Genomic DNA, 14261 nt, shown 5'->3' with positions numbered 1-14261 from the left:
TTTGTCAGAACCTAACAACACTCTATAAGGGGCATGGAACAACACACTGCCCAGAAGTGAAACACGACATTACTGCTTTACCATCAATGCTGGGGGGGAAAAAAGTGTGTTCCTTTTGTTGTCTAAGTGTGTGCAGTGAGCACAGTGTTTGTCTGGAACTGCGACTGTATCAGGCTGTATTGTCTTAAGTGGAGATATAAGCGTTGGCTGGCCTGAGTGTGCTGGCGGGTGGCTCTGTTGAGCTAGCAGTGGGCAGGGTCATGGTCAACTCCATCACACTGAATTGCCATGATTAAAAGTTCATTTGATGCCATCGATTGCGTAAGTGGGCTTTTACTTGGTCCATTACCTCTCCTTTAATACTCCTTTACACACAGCGAGAGACATACACACTCGCCCACGTTTGCATAGTCCTCCAGTCCTCTCTCTTGGGTCTAGATTGGCCATTCTTTACGTTCATTGAATTACAATGATTCTGTCTTCTGCTCCCCCACGCTCCCTTGCTCTCTCTCGCTCTCCATCTCTCTCTCTCCCCCTCTCCCTTGCTCTCTCTCGCTCTCCGTCTCTCTCTCTCTCCCCCTCTCCCTTGCTCTCTCTCGCTCTCCGTCTCTCTCTCTCCCCCTCTCCCTTGCTCTCTCTCTCGCTCTCCGTCTCTCTCTCTCCCCCTCTCCCTTGCTCTCGCTCGCTCTCCGTCTCATTCTCAACCTCTCCCTTGCTCTCTTTCACTCTCCATCTCTCTCTCTCTCCCCCTCTCCCTTTGCTCTCTCTCGCTCTCCATCTCGCTGTCTCTTCCTCTCCCTTGCTCTCTCTCGCTCTCCGTCGCTCTCTCTCTCCCCCTCTCCCTTACTCTCTCTCACTCGCTCCCCGTCTCTCTCTCTCTCTCAACCTCTCCCTTTGTCTCTCGCTCCTCTCCGCTCTCTCTCTCTCTCCGCTCTCTTACTCCTGCTCTTCTCTCTCTCTGTCTCCCTCCCCTCTCTCCCAGCAAGCACCTCAACCCCCCCACCTTCTTATTCCATGAAGAATCAGATCATTCAATCTAGACCTCAGAAGTTGAAGTGAAGCTGTGACCGCAATAACTAGGCAGATGCAAACTGTATGGATCTCCAGAGATTCCATCTATGCTTTTGTTCTAATGCAAATGTGAGTATGTGTGGGTGTACTTTTTATAATGGCATTTTTCTATCTTTGATCTTCTCTAACTCAAACACTTTCTACTCTCTCAAGCAGTAACCTGCACTTGCGTGCGTGGGGGCCATGTGTGTGCATGTGTACACTGCATGTACAGTGGTTCCTCCTTCAGAAATTGCGAGCTTACGCCATGTGACTTAGAGGCAATTTGTGGTTTAGTACGATACCCTGCGTCACCACTTCATTACTCCAGACCAGCACAAGGGGAAGTTAGAGCACTGATTATGTTTTTGGGTCCTACTGTGTCTCTAACTGACAATGAATGGGTGACATAAACCTAATTGCGCACAACTTCAGTATTACTTACTAAAACTGTTGTTACACTAAGGTTTTTTATTATTTTATTTTGTTAAGATTATTTTGGTCTTACTGTAGGGCACTCCCGACCGGTCACGTTATACAGCACCTGAGTGGTGCAACGGTCTAAGCCACTGCATAGCAGTGCAAGCTGTGTTGCTACGGATGCTGGTTCAATACATGAGATGATTGTATGTTTTTGGTTTCTCTCCCTCTAAAAACAGAAATAAATCATTCTACAAAACAAACTGGCTTTATTTAAAAATTAGTAACAATTTCTCACCCCATGTTCAAGAATGGCCTTTTTCTCGCTCATTTTATGTCATGACTTCCGCCGAAGTCGGTTCCTCTCCTTGTTTGGGCGGCGTTCGGCGGTCGACGTCACCGGTCTTCTAGCCATCGCCGATCCACCTTTCATTTTCCATTTGTTTTTGTCTTATTTTCCTGCACACCTGGTTTACATCTCCTACTAATTACTATGTGTATTTAGCCCTCTGTTCCCTCCATGTCTGTGTGGGGTATTGTTTATTGTCAAGGTTGGCACGCTTCCGGCTGGTTTGCGCCGGGTTTTGTTTTATACCCGTGCTTTGTGGCAGCCGGTACTTTGTACTTGGGTTTTGTACTTTGTGCTGCCTCACTTGTTCTTTGGGCATTTGTTTTTGTGACGCGGTTGCGTCTGTTCTAATAATTGCCTAAGTAAAGTGCTTTGTCTACTCATCTCTGCTCTCCTGCGCCTGACTTCCATGCACCAGCTACACCCACCACTGACATTTTACATTATTTGAATACGAAATCATCTCCAAAATATTGTTATTTTTTAAACAAAGCAATTATTATTATTATTATTCATTTAAAATTATATAAAAGCCTGTTGGATATTCTCACAGATATATTATTAACCCTGTTATTAGCTGAACAATATACAGTTGAAGTCGGAAGTTTACATACACTTAGGTTGAACCACTCCACACATTTCTTGTTAACAAACTATAGTTTTGGCAAGTTGGTTAGGACATCTACTTTGTGCATGACAAAGTCATTTTTCCAACAATTGTTTGACATCATGGGAAAATCAAAATATATCAGCCAAGACATCAGAAAAAAAATTGTAGACCTCCACAAATCTGGTTCATCCTTGGGAGCAATTTCCAAATTTCTGAACGTACCATCTTCATCTGTACAAACACCATGGGACACCATGGGATCACACAGCCGTCATACCGCTCAGGAAGGAGACGCGTTCTGTCTCTTAGAGATGAACGTACTTTGGTGCAAAAAGTGCAAATCAATCCCAGAACAGCAAAGGACCTTGTGAAGATGCTGGAGGAAACAGGTACAAAATTATCTATATCCATAGTAAAACAAGTCCTATATCGACATAACCTGAAAGGCCGCTCAGCAAGGAAGAAGCCACTGCTCCAAAACCTCCATAAAAAAGCCAGACTATGGTTTGCAACTGCACATGGGGATAAAGATCATACTTTTTGGAGAAATTAACTCTGGTCTGATGAAACCAAAATTTGGCCATAATGACCATCGTTATGTTTGGAGGAAAAAGGGGGAGGCTTGCAAGCCGAAGAACACCATTACAACCATGAAGCACGGTGGTGGCAGCATCACTGTAACGGCAGCCTTCCCTCTCTTCATGAGAAGAGAGGGTGTAACAGGGATCGGACCAAGACGCAGCGCAGTTGGTGCTCAACATATTTAATAATGATAAACAGTGAACACTTAACAATTACAAAATAACAAAATGTGGCAAACCGATACAGTCCTAGCTGGTGCAGAGAAAACACAGAGACAGGAAACAACCACCCACCAACCCCAACACAAAACAAGCCACCTATATATGATTCCCAATCAGAGACAACACAAAACACCTGCCTCTGATTGAGAACCATATTAGGCCAAACATAGAAACAGACAAACTAGACACACAACATAGAATGCCCACCCAGCTCACGTCCTGACCAACACTAAAACAAGCAAAACACACAAGAACTATGGTCAGAACGTGACAGTACCCCCCTCCTGAGGTGCGGACTCCGAACGCACCCCCTAAAACTCTAGGGGAGGGTCTGGGTGGGCATCTGTCCGCGGTGGCGGCTCCGGCGCTGGACGAGGACACCACTCCACCATTGTCTTTGTCCCCCTCCTTATAGCGTCCTTTGAGTGGCGACCCTCGCCGCCGACCTTGGCCTAGGAACCCTCACAAAGGGCCCCATCAGACTGAGGAGACAGCTCCGAACCGAGAGGTAGCTTAGGACAGAGAGGTAGCTCAGGACAGAGAGGTAGCTCAGGACAGAGAGGTAGCTCAGGACAGAGAGGTAGCTCCGGACTGAATGGCAGCTCCGGACTGAGTGGCAGCTCCGGACTGAGTGGCAGTTTCGGACTGAGTGGCAGCTCCGGATTGAGTGGCAGCTCCGGATTGAGTGGCAGCTCATGACTGGAGGGCAGCTCATGACTGGAGGGCAGCTCATGACTGGAGGGCGGCTCATGACTGGAGGGCGGCTCATGACTGGAGGGCGGCTCATGACTGGAGGGCGGCTCACGACTGGCGGGCGGCTCATGACTGGCGGGCGGCTCTGGCAGCTCCTGACTGACTGGCGGCTCTGGCAGCTCCTGACTGACTGGCGGCTCTGGCAGCTCCTGACTGACTGGCGGCTCTGGCAGCTCCTGACTGGCTGGCGGCTCTGGCGGCTCCTGACTGGCTGGCGGCTCTGGCGGCTCCTGACTGGCTGGCGGCTCTGGCGGCTCCTGACTGACGGACGGCTCTAGCGGCTCCTGACTGACGGGCGGCTCTAATGGCTCGGGACAGACGGGCGGCTCTAACGGCTCGGGGCAGACGGATGGCTCAGATGGCGCTGGGCAGACGGATGGCTCAGATGGCGCTGGGCAGACGGATGGCTCAGATGGCGCTGGGCAGGCAGGCAGCACAGATGGCGCTGGGCAGGCAGGCAGCTCAGACGGCGCTGGGCAGGCAGGCAGCTCAGACGGCACTGGGCAGGCAGGCAGCTCAGACGGCGCTGGGCAGGCAGGCAGCTCAGACGGCGCTGGGCAGGCAGGCAGCTCAGACGGCGCTGGGCAGGCAGGCAGCTCAGACCTGCTGAGGCGCACAGTAGGCCTGGTGCGTGTTGCCGGAACTGGTGGTACCGGTTTGTAGACACGCACCTCAAGGCTAGTGCGGGGAGCAGGAACAGGGCACACTGGACTCTCGAGGCGCACTATACACCTGGTGCGTGGTACCGGAACTGGTGGTACCGGGCTGGAGACACACACCACAGGGAGAGTGCGTGGAGGAGGAACAGAGTTCTGGAGACGCACAGGAAGCCTGGTGCGTGGTGTAGGCACTGGTGTTACTGGGCTGGGGCGAGGAGGTGGCGCCGGATATACCGGACCGTGAAGGCGTACAGGAGCTCTTAAGCGCCGAGCCTGCCCAACCTTACCTGGTTTAATGCTCCCCGTAGCCAGGCCAGTGTGGCGAGGTGGAATAGCCCGCACTGGGCTGTGCTGGCGAACCGGGGACACCATGCGTAAGGCTGATGCTATGTACACCGGCCCGAGGAGACGCACTGGAGGCCAGATACGTTGAGCCGGCTTCATGGCACCTGGCTCGATGCCCACTCTAGCCCGGCTGATACGTGGAGCTGGAATGTACCGCACCGGGCTAAGCACACGTACAGGAGACACCGTGCGCTTTTCCGCACAACACGGTGTCTGCCCGTACTCTCGCTTTCCACGGCAAGCCCGGGAAGTTGGCGCAGGTCTCCTACCTGACTTCGCCACACTCCCCTTTAGCCCCCCCAATACATTTTTGGGGTTTCTTCTCGAGCTTCCTGGCCAGCCGTGTTACCTCATAACACCGGTTCCCCTTCGCGGCTGCTTCCGCTCTCCTAGCTGCCTCCACCTGTTCCCATGGAAGGCGATCCTTACCAGCCAGGATCTCCTCCCAGTGTAGCAACCCTTTCCGTCCAACACCTCTTCCCAAGTCCATTCCTCCTGGTACCGCTGCTGCCGCTGCTGCCCGTTGCTACGCTGCTTGGTCCGAGATTGGTGGGTGGTTCTGTAACGGCAGCCTTCCCTCTCTTCACGAGAAGAGAGGGTGTAACAGGGATCGGACCAAGACGCAGCGTAGTTGGTGCTCAACATATTTAATAATGATAAACAGTGAACACTTAACAATTACAAAATAACAAAATGTGGCAAACCGATACAGTCCTAGCTGGTGCAGAGAAAACACAGAGACAGGAAACAACCACCCACCAACACAAAACAAGCCACCTATATATGATTCCCAATCAGAGACAACACAAAACACCTGCCTCTGATTGAGAACCATATTAGGCCAAACATAGAAACAGACAAACTAGACACACAACATAGAATGCCCACCCAGCTCACGTCCTTACCAACACTAAAACAAGCAAAACACACAAAAACTATGGTCAGAACGTGACAATCACGTTGTGGGGGTGCTTTGCTGCAGGAGGGGCTGGTGCACTTCACAATATAGATGGCATCATGAGGAATTGAAAATTATGTGGATATATTGAAGCAACATCTCAAGATATCAGTCAGGAAGTTAAAGCTTGGTTGCAAATGGGTCTTCCAAATGGACAATGATCCCAAGCATACTTCCAAAGTTGTGGCAAAATGGCTTAAGGACAACAAAGTCCAGGTATTGGAGTGGCCATCACAAAGCCCTGACCTCAATCCTATAGAACATTTGTGGGCAGAAGTGAAAAAGTGTGTGCGAGCAAGGAGTCCTACAAACCTGACTCAGTTACACCAGCTCTGTCAGGAGGAATGGGCAAAAATTCACCCAACTTATTGTGGGAAGCTTGTGGAAGGCTACCCAAAACGTTTAACCAAATTTACAATTTAAAGGCAATGCTACCAAATACTAACTGAGTGTATGTAAACTTCTGACCCACTGGGAATGTGATGAAAGTCACACTAGGATTTAATGTCAGGAATTTGATTTGTAATGTATTTGGCTAAGGTGTATGGAAGCTTCCGACTGTATATTGGTCATATTGTTCATAGCTCCCGAGTGGCACACAATGGGATTGCCTTACAGTTCTCCAGCTGTATCCACTGAAAGCTCGCGAGGTTCAAGGCAAGGGGCATGGGATGGGCCGCAGAGCCGCGCACCGAAGACCGACCTAGCCCATGAGGAAGGGAGGGGGAGGGTGGTGGACCCCACCCCGCCACATTGGCAACACTAAGGGGCATTGCACTTATAGTGGCGCTGACAAGTGAAACGTTCCCGCTTTACTGTTCTTAGTGCCAGTATGCACATTTAAACTAAAATAATGTAACTAATAATGGCATCTTTATGCTTTCATTAATAAAATAATGATAAAAATACTCTTTCAAAATGCCGATGTTTATTTAGTTATGGATCCATAATGAATTAATATGGGAATAAATATCACTGAATTACAGAAATATCCTCCAATCCTCTATATGTAATTATTGTCGGAGAGTTACGTCATATTTTTCGATATACAGTAGGCGACATGAGTCTCACTAGTGTTGAGTAATGTGCTGTTAAAAGTGGGGTAGGTCTTATTTATTTAAAGAGCATATTGAAGTGAACTATTTTAGCACCGTTTCATCGCTGCTCTGAGACAAGAATGGGGACTAGTCTTGATAAATCAATGAGATACATTTCTTCACTGAATCTCCGTTTGGGTATTGGTTAGACTAGAATTGGAAAATTAGGGTGTAGAAATGTTATGCTCTTAGTGTAACCTTTATTTAACTAGGCAAGTCAGTTAAGAACAAATTCTTATTTACAAGGACAGCCTACTCCTTCCTTCCCGTCGGGGAATTGAACCCCGGTCTCCCGCGTGCCCATACGACACAGGTATTCTTTAGCTAAATAGCCCAGTACTGTACTCCCGACCGTCACGTTGTACTGCGCCATATTTTCCGTTCCATCCTAAAGGAAACACAGAGGATTTTTCATTTTTCTTAGAATAGAAACACCATAATATTAATCAAATGAATTAAGCAAGTACCAGTCAAAATTTTGGACACACCTATACATTCCAGGGTTTTTCTTTATTTTTACTATTTTCTACATTGTAGAATAATAGTGAAGACATCACAACTATGAAATAACACATATGGAATCAGTTAAGAACAAATTCTTATTTACAAGGACAGCCTACTCCTTCCTACCTGTCTGGGAATTGAACCCCGGTCTCCCGCGTATTCTCTAGTACAGCCATTATTGAATGCTATCAAATGCTTCTCAAAGATGCCCTCTGGTAGTCAAACTAGCACTAACTAGCATTAATGGTACAGGTGGTTCACACTTAAATAACGTGTCATAAAATTCTGCGGCAATATGCAAGCTGCGCCCAGTACGCTGCAACATTTAAAGGAGGAACCACTGTAACAACGCCCAATGTAGAATGCAGAGCACAGAGAAATAGATTGACTTATTTTCACACAAACACACATACACAAACACACACACACACACAATGAGCCCCCAAACTGATTGCCAGATAGCCAGTATCTTGGCAGGCCCTGAGAGTCGATGTATCCCTCGGGGTGGTTATCGTGATGAGGTATCCTGTTCAAAAGTGAGGCTTCCCTCTATGGTGATAACCTTAAAGCTCCTCTACTCTGTCTGCCAAGTTACAAAACCCCACCAGGCTGCGTATCCACACAACATCAAGAAAGACTACTAGCTAATAGCAACCTCACTGCTTACAGAGAACAAATCAATACACACAATAACTACTAGTACTGGGCGATAAATTGACAATTATTTTGTGATAAAAGATAAATTGCAATAAATAACATTTTTGGTGGAGGTGCACAGTTACTCTCCATTAGCTCTATTTTACACCATGTCAAAGAAATTGGTATGATATATTATCCTACGTTTGGTTACCAGGTGACCCAGCATATGATTTATAAGATGATATAATGCTGCTTCAGAAAAATACCTGTATTTTAAACATTAATTTAGTTATGCATTTATTTCAGATTTTAAATGTAATAGTATTTCATACCAAGTTCAACTCCATTAGTATATTGGTGTTGTCACGCCCTGGCCATAGAGAGGTTTTTATTCTCTATTTTGGTTAGGCCAGGGTGTGACTCGGGTGGGCATTCTAGTTTCTTTATTTCTATGTTTTCTATTTCTTTGTGTTTGGCCGGGTGTGGTTCTCAATCAGGGACAGCTGTCTATCATTGTCTCTGATTGAGAACCATACTTAGGTAGCCCTTTTTTCCACCTGTCTTTGTGGGAAGTTAACTTTGTTTGATGGCACATTGCCTTCAGCTTCAAGTTTGTTTTGGTATTGTTTATTGTTTTGTTGGCGACATCTACTATTAAAAGTATGTACGCTCACCTTGGTCCTCTTCTGGTAACGGCTGTGACAGGTGTTTGGTAAATGCAGCATATTATTTGCTCCAAACACAATCAAAATGTAGGCCTGTAACTTTTTGCTCATAATAAATACCGGTGGCGAGGTGAAGTCGATGGCCTAAACACTGCAACCCTGTCCATCCATTTAGGTTGGTGGCTTTCACGACGTTTGCCCCACTGTCTGTTGTGGTGCACACCTGCTTCTCCTTTGGCTGATCCCAGGCTGCTAGCGAGTCCTGCAGCCCCTGACCCCTGACCTGGGCTATTATCTCCCCTGTGTGTTCCTCTGGAAAGTAGGCAGTCTGCTCTGCTAGCACCTGCTGCGCAGCTTCCAGTCGACATCGATGTAGTGCAGTGTCAATGACATATAGGGCTCCCTTTGTTGATGCGAAATAGTGCACCTGTTTCAGCTCCGATGCTATTTTGTACATGGCATTTTGTATTTCTTGTCCAGAGTGTGAACCATCTTCTTGAACCCACTTTGTTCAACTGTTGAATTTGGGGCCGTGTCTTTTGCGATGTGGTACGTTATGGCATCTGTTATTTCATTCCATTGGTGAGTGTGTTGGATAGGGAGTTGTGTGTGCAAACGATTCTTGTCATGACGCTTGTTGGCATAGTTTTTCTTTGCCATGCATTCGTCATGTTGTGTTACAAATTACGTGCCTGTGTTACAAATGGAGGATACGTTGCTTCTGTTACCTTGAGTGGTTGCTACAGTTCAAGCACACTGCATCACCCTGCTCGATGTCACTAGGTTTAAAACCAAAATAAGCCCAAACAACTGACACAGCGTCCTTCTTTGGCAGTTATTGTTCTTGGATTTCTGGGACAGCATTTTCTTTGTCTCCGTTCATTTCCCCCCACTAATGAACGAGGCTTCTCGCAACATCACTTAGGAGTAGTGCCAACAACAGGTGTAGAAAGCATGGGACAGTACACAGCTCTGATTGACTGCTGTAGTTTTGGTTCAAATGAAACGGCATAGATGAAAGTGTTGAGCTCCAGGAGCGCAATGCTGTTTCCTATGCTGTTTTGCTTTCATATATGCCACACAGATCCATAGGCTGTTGAACTGTTTGGCCATAATGACCATCGTTATGTTTGGAGGAAAAAGGGGGAGGCTTGCAAGCCGAAGAACACCATCCCAACCGTGAAGCACGGGGGTGGCAGCATCATGTTGTGGGGGTGCTTTGCTGCAGGAGGGACTGGTGCACTTCACAATATAGATGGCATCATGAGGAAGTAAAATTATGTGGATATATTGAAGCAACATCTCAAGACATCAGTTAGAAGTTAAAGCTTGGTCGCAAATGGGTCTTCCAAATGGACAATGACCTCAAGCATACTTCCAAAGTTGTGGCAAAATGGCTTAAGGACAACGAAGTCAAGGTATTGGAGTGGCCTTCACAAAGCCCTGACCTCAATCCTATAGAACATTTGTGGGCAGAACTGAAAAAGCATGTGCGAGCAAGGAGGCCTAAAAACCTGACTCAGTTACACCAGCTCTGTCAAGAGGAACCGGCCAAAATTCACCCAATTTATTGTGGTAAGCTTGTGGAAGGCTACCCGAAACGTTGGACCCAAGCTAAACAATTTAAAGGCAATGCTTCCAAATACTAATTGAGTGTATGTAAACTTCTGACCCACTGGGAATGTGATGAAAGAAAATAAAAGCTGAAATAAATCATTCTCTCTACTATTATTCTGACATTTCACATTCTTAAAATAAAATGGTGATCCTAACTGACCTAAGACAGGGAATTTTTCCTGGGATTACATTTCAGCAATTGTGAAAAACTGAGTTTAAATGTGTTTGGCTAAGGTGTTTGTAAACTTCCAAATTCAACTGTATGCAAAATTTATTCGGTATGAGTTAGCAAGTTGTCGGTAATTTCCGGTTTATCGTCCCAGCTCTAATAACTGAAGCAATTTATCAATCAAGTGACCCCCTTCAAGGAGAGTTCATGTTTGTGAACATCTCTGCCTGTGTTTGCGTGTGTATACATTGCTGTCAGTGAGTGTGTGTGTGTGTGTGTGTGTGTGTGTGTGTGTGTGTGTGTGTGTGTGTGTGTGTGTGTGTGTGTGTGTGTGTGTGTGTGTGTGTGTGTGTGTGTGTGTGGTGATTAGATTGTTCTCCTCTAGCTGTAGCACGTATGAATTAAATGATGTCTGTTGCCATACAGAACAAATTGTCCCTATCGGCTCGCGTGAGCTCTCAGGGCAGCGGCTCCCATTGCCTTTACGGCCCACCCTGGCACCTTGATTGAAATAGATTGTTGTAGTAACATCTATCATTACAGTTTTATTGGCTTATTTACAGTCTACATGCTCAGTGATTCGCCGTACGCTCATTCAGATACACACTTAGAGCAGACCCAGGCCCAGCATCGCTCTCAGAGGTTTAATACTTACTGGAGCAAGCAGTACTATTGTAAGAGGAAGTTTACTTCTGATTAACTCAGCCAAGGTGTACAGTACATTAAGGAGAGGCAGTGTCTTTTAGGTGATGGAGGAGTGTTTTGTCTTTCATTTAGGTGACTCTCCATTCCTCCATGAATCAATTATCTCAATTATAACGCCACAGTGCTGCTTCCAGTTCACCAGAGTACTTGCAACCTTAATGAGAAATGAGCTCCAGCTTTTAACAGAGAAACAGAATTCATAAAAAATGTGCACTTGTTGGTTTTAGCCATTTGTTAAGTAGTAAATTGAGGAAGAGGCAAGGCCTGGTACTGTAATAGTGTACTGTTCTATGGTGTTTTGGCCCTCCAGCCAGGGTAGTTGTTGATGAAGCGGGATGGCCTAGACACTTTGTCTCTGCTTCCTCTCTCTGTCACCAGTCACCTTGGTTACAGCGGGACATTCTTCAGCTTGAAGAATCGACTGCCACCGACGTCACCATCCTCAGAAACAAGATGGAGCACTTTAAGTTGATATCGCCGCAAAATATGCTCCTGTTAATTGATCGTAGTTGCCATTTTTACGTGGGAATACATATAATAAAGGTCCAAAAGCCATCAGCACACAGCTATTCTTTAGCACTCATGTAATTGAGAAGGGAAATGCATGTGAATCAGGGCTGTTGGATGGATGAAAGCAAGATGAGATGTCATGTGGCTCTGGCCTTGTCACGTTCTGACCATAGTTCTTGTGTGTTTTACTTGTTTTAGTGTTGGTCAGGACGTGAGCTGGGTGGGCATTCTATGTTGTGTGTCTAGTTTGTCTGTTTCTATGTTTGGCCTAATATGGTTCTCAATCAGAGGCAGGTGTTTTGTGTTGTCTCTGATTGGGAATCATATGTAGGTGTCTCCAGCCCGGTACCACCAGTTCCGGCACCACGCACCAAGCCTATTGTGCGTATCCAGAGCCCTGTACGCACTGTTGTTTCTCCCCGCACTAGCCTTGAGGTGCGTGGCTACAGCCCGGTACCACCAGTTCCGGCACCATGTACCAGGCCTGTAGTGCACTTTGAGAATCCAGTGTGCCCTGTTCCTGCTCCCCGCACTAGCCTAGTGGTGCGTGTCTCCAGTCCGGTACCACCAGTTCCGGCACCACGCACCAGGCCTACTGTGCGCCTCAGCAGGTCAGAGTCGGCCGTCTGCCCAGTGCCATCTGAGCTGCCTGCCTGCCCAGCGCCATCTGAGCTGCCTGTCTGCCCAGCGCCGTCTGAGCTGCTCGTCTGCCCAGCGCTATCTGAGCTGCCTGCCTGCCCAGCGCCATCTGAACTGCCTGCCTGCCCAGCGCCATCTGAGCTGCCTGCCTGCCCAGCGACATCTGAGCCGCCCGTCTGTCCCGAGCCGTCAGAGCCGCCCGTCTGTCCCGATCCGTCAGAGGCGCCCGTCTGTCCCGAGCCGTTAGAGCCGTCCGTCAGTCAGGAGCCGCCAGAGCCGTCCGTCAGTCAGGAGCCGCCAGAGCCGCCCGCCCGTAAGGAGCTGCCAGAGCCGCCCGCCCGTAAGGAGCTGCCAGAGCCGCCCGCCCGTAAGGAGCTGCCAGAGCCGCCAGCCAGTCAGGAGCTGCCAGAGCCGCCAGCCAGTCAGGAGCTGCCAGAGCCGCCAGCCAGTCAGGAGCTGCCAGAGCTGCCCGCCAGTCAGGAGCTGCCAGAGCCGCCCGCCAGTCAGGAGCTGATAGAGCCGCCCGCCAGTCAGGAGCTGCCGGAGCCGCCCGCCAGTCAGGAGCGACCAGAGTCGCCCGCCAGTCATGAGCTGCCCGCCAGTCATGAGCTGCCCTCCAGTCATGAGCTGCCCTCCAGTCATGAGCTGCCCTCCAGTCATGAGCTGCCTTCCAGTCATGAGCTGCCCTCCAGTCATGAGCTGCCCTCCAGTCATGCGCTGCCCTCCAGTCATGAGCTGCCCTCCAGTCCGGAGCTGCCATTAGTCCGGAGCTGCCCTTCAGTCATGAGCTGCCCTTCAGTCCGGACCAGTCAGGAGTTGCCGGAGCTGCCGGAGCCGCCCGCCAGTCAGGAGCGACCAGAGTCGCCCGCCAGTCATGAGTCGCCCGCCAGTCATGAGTCGCCCGCCAGTCATGAGTCGCCCGCCAGTCATGAGCTGCCATTCAGTCCGGAGCTGCCATTCAGTCCGGAGCTGCCATTCAGTCCGGAGCTGCCCTTCAGTCCGGAGCTGCCCTTCAGTCCGGAGCTGCCCTTCAGTCCGGAGCTGCCCTTCAGTCCGGAGCTGCCCCTCTGTCTTAAGCTACCTCTCTGTCTTAAGCTACTTCTCTGTCTTAAGCTACCTCTCTGTCATAAGCTACCTCGATGTCATGAGCTGTCCCTCAGTCAGGAGGATTTTCCTCAGTCTAGTGGGGACCTTTGTGAAGGTTCCTAGGCCAAGGTCGGCGGCGAGGGTCGCCACTCAAAGGACGCTAAGGAGGGGGACAAAGACAATGGTGGAGTGGGATCCTCGTCCATCGCCGGAGCCGCCACCGCGGACAGATGCCCACCCAGACCCTCCCCTAGAGTTTTAGGGGGTGCGTTCGGAGTCCGCACCTCAGGAGGGGGGTACTGTCACGTTCTGACCATAGTTCTTGTGTGTTTTACTTGTTTTAGTGTAGGTCAGGACGTGAGCTGGGTGGGCATTCTATGTTGTGTGTCTAGTTTGTCTGTTTCTATGTTTGGCCTAATATGCTTCTCAATCAGAGGCAGGTGTTTTGTGTTGTCTCTGATTGGGAATCATATTTAGGTGGCTTGTTTTGTGTTGGGGTTGGTGAGTGGTTGTTTCCTGTCTTTGTGTTCGTTTCACCAGAGAGGACTGTTTCGGTTTGCCACGTTTGTTAATTTTTGTATTTTGTAAGTGTTCACGTTTATCGTCTTAATTAAATATGTTGAGCACGAACTACGCTGCGTCTTGGTCCGATCCCTGCTACACCTCCTCTTCAGACGAAGAGG

At 48.7% G+C, this 14261-nt stretch overlaps 1 protein-coding gene across 1 annotated transcript in view; it reads left to right on the top strand.

Annotated features, from left to right (window-relative positions):
* LOC120065619 (receptor-type tyrosine-protein phosphatase gamma-like) overlaps positions 1-14261 on the top strand; it is a 133331-nt gene that overhangs the window by 54966 nt on the left and 64104 nt on the right. The window lies entirely within an intron of this gene.

Source organism: Salvelinus namaycush, chromosome 20 (genome assembly GCF_016432855.1).
Source record: "Salvelinus namaycush isolate Seneca chromosome 20, SaNama_1.0, whole genome shotgun sequence".
Lineage (NCBI taxonomy): Eukaryota > Metazoa > Chordata > Actinopteri > Salmoniformes > Salmonidae > Salvelinus > Salvelinus namaycush.
This window is presented reverse-complemented; position numbering and strand designations above follow the sequence as displayed.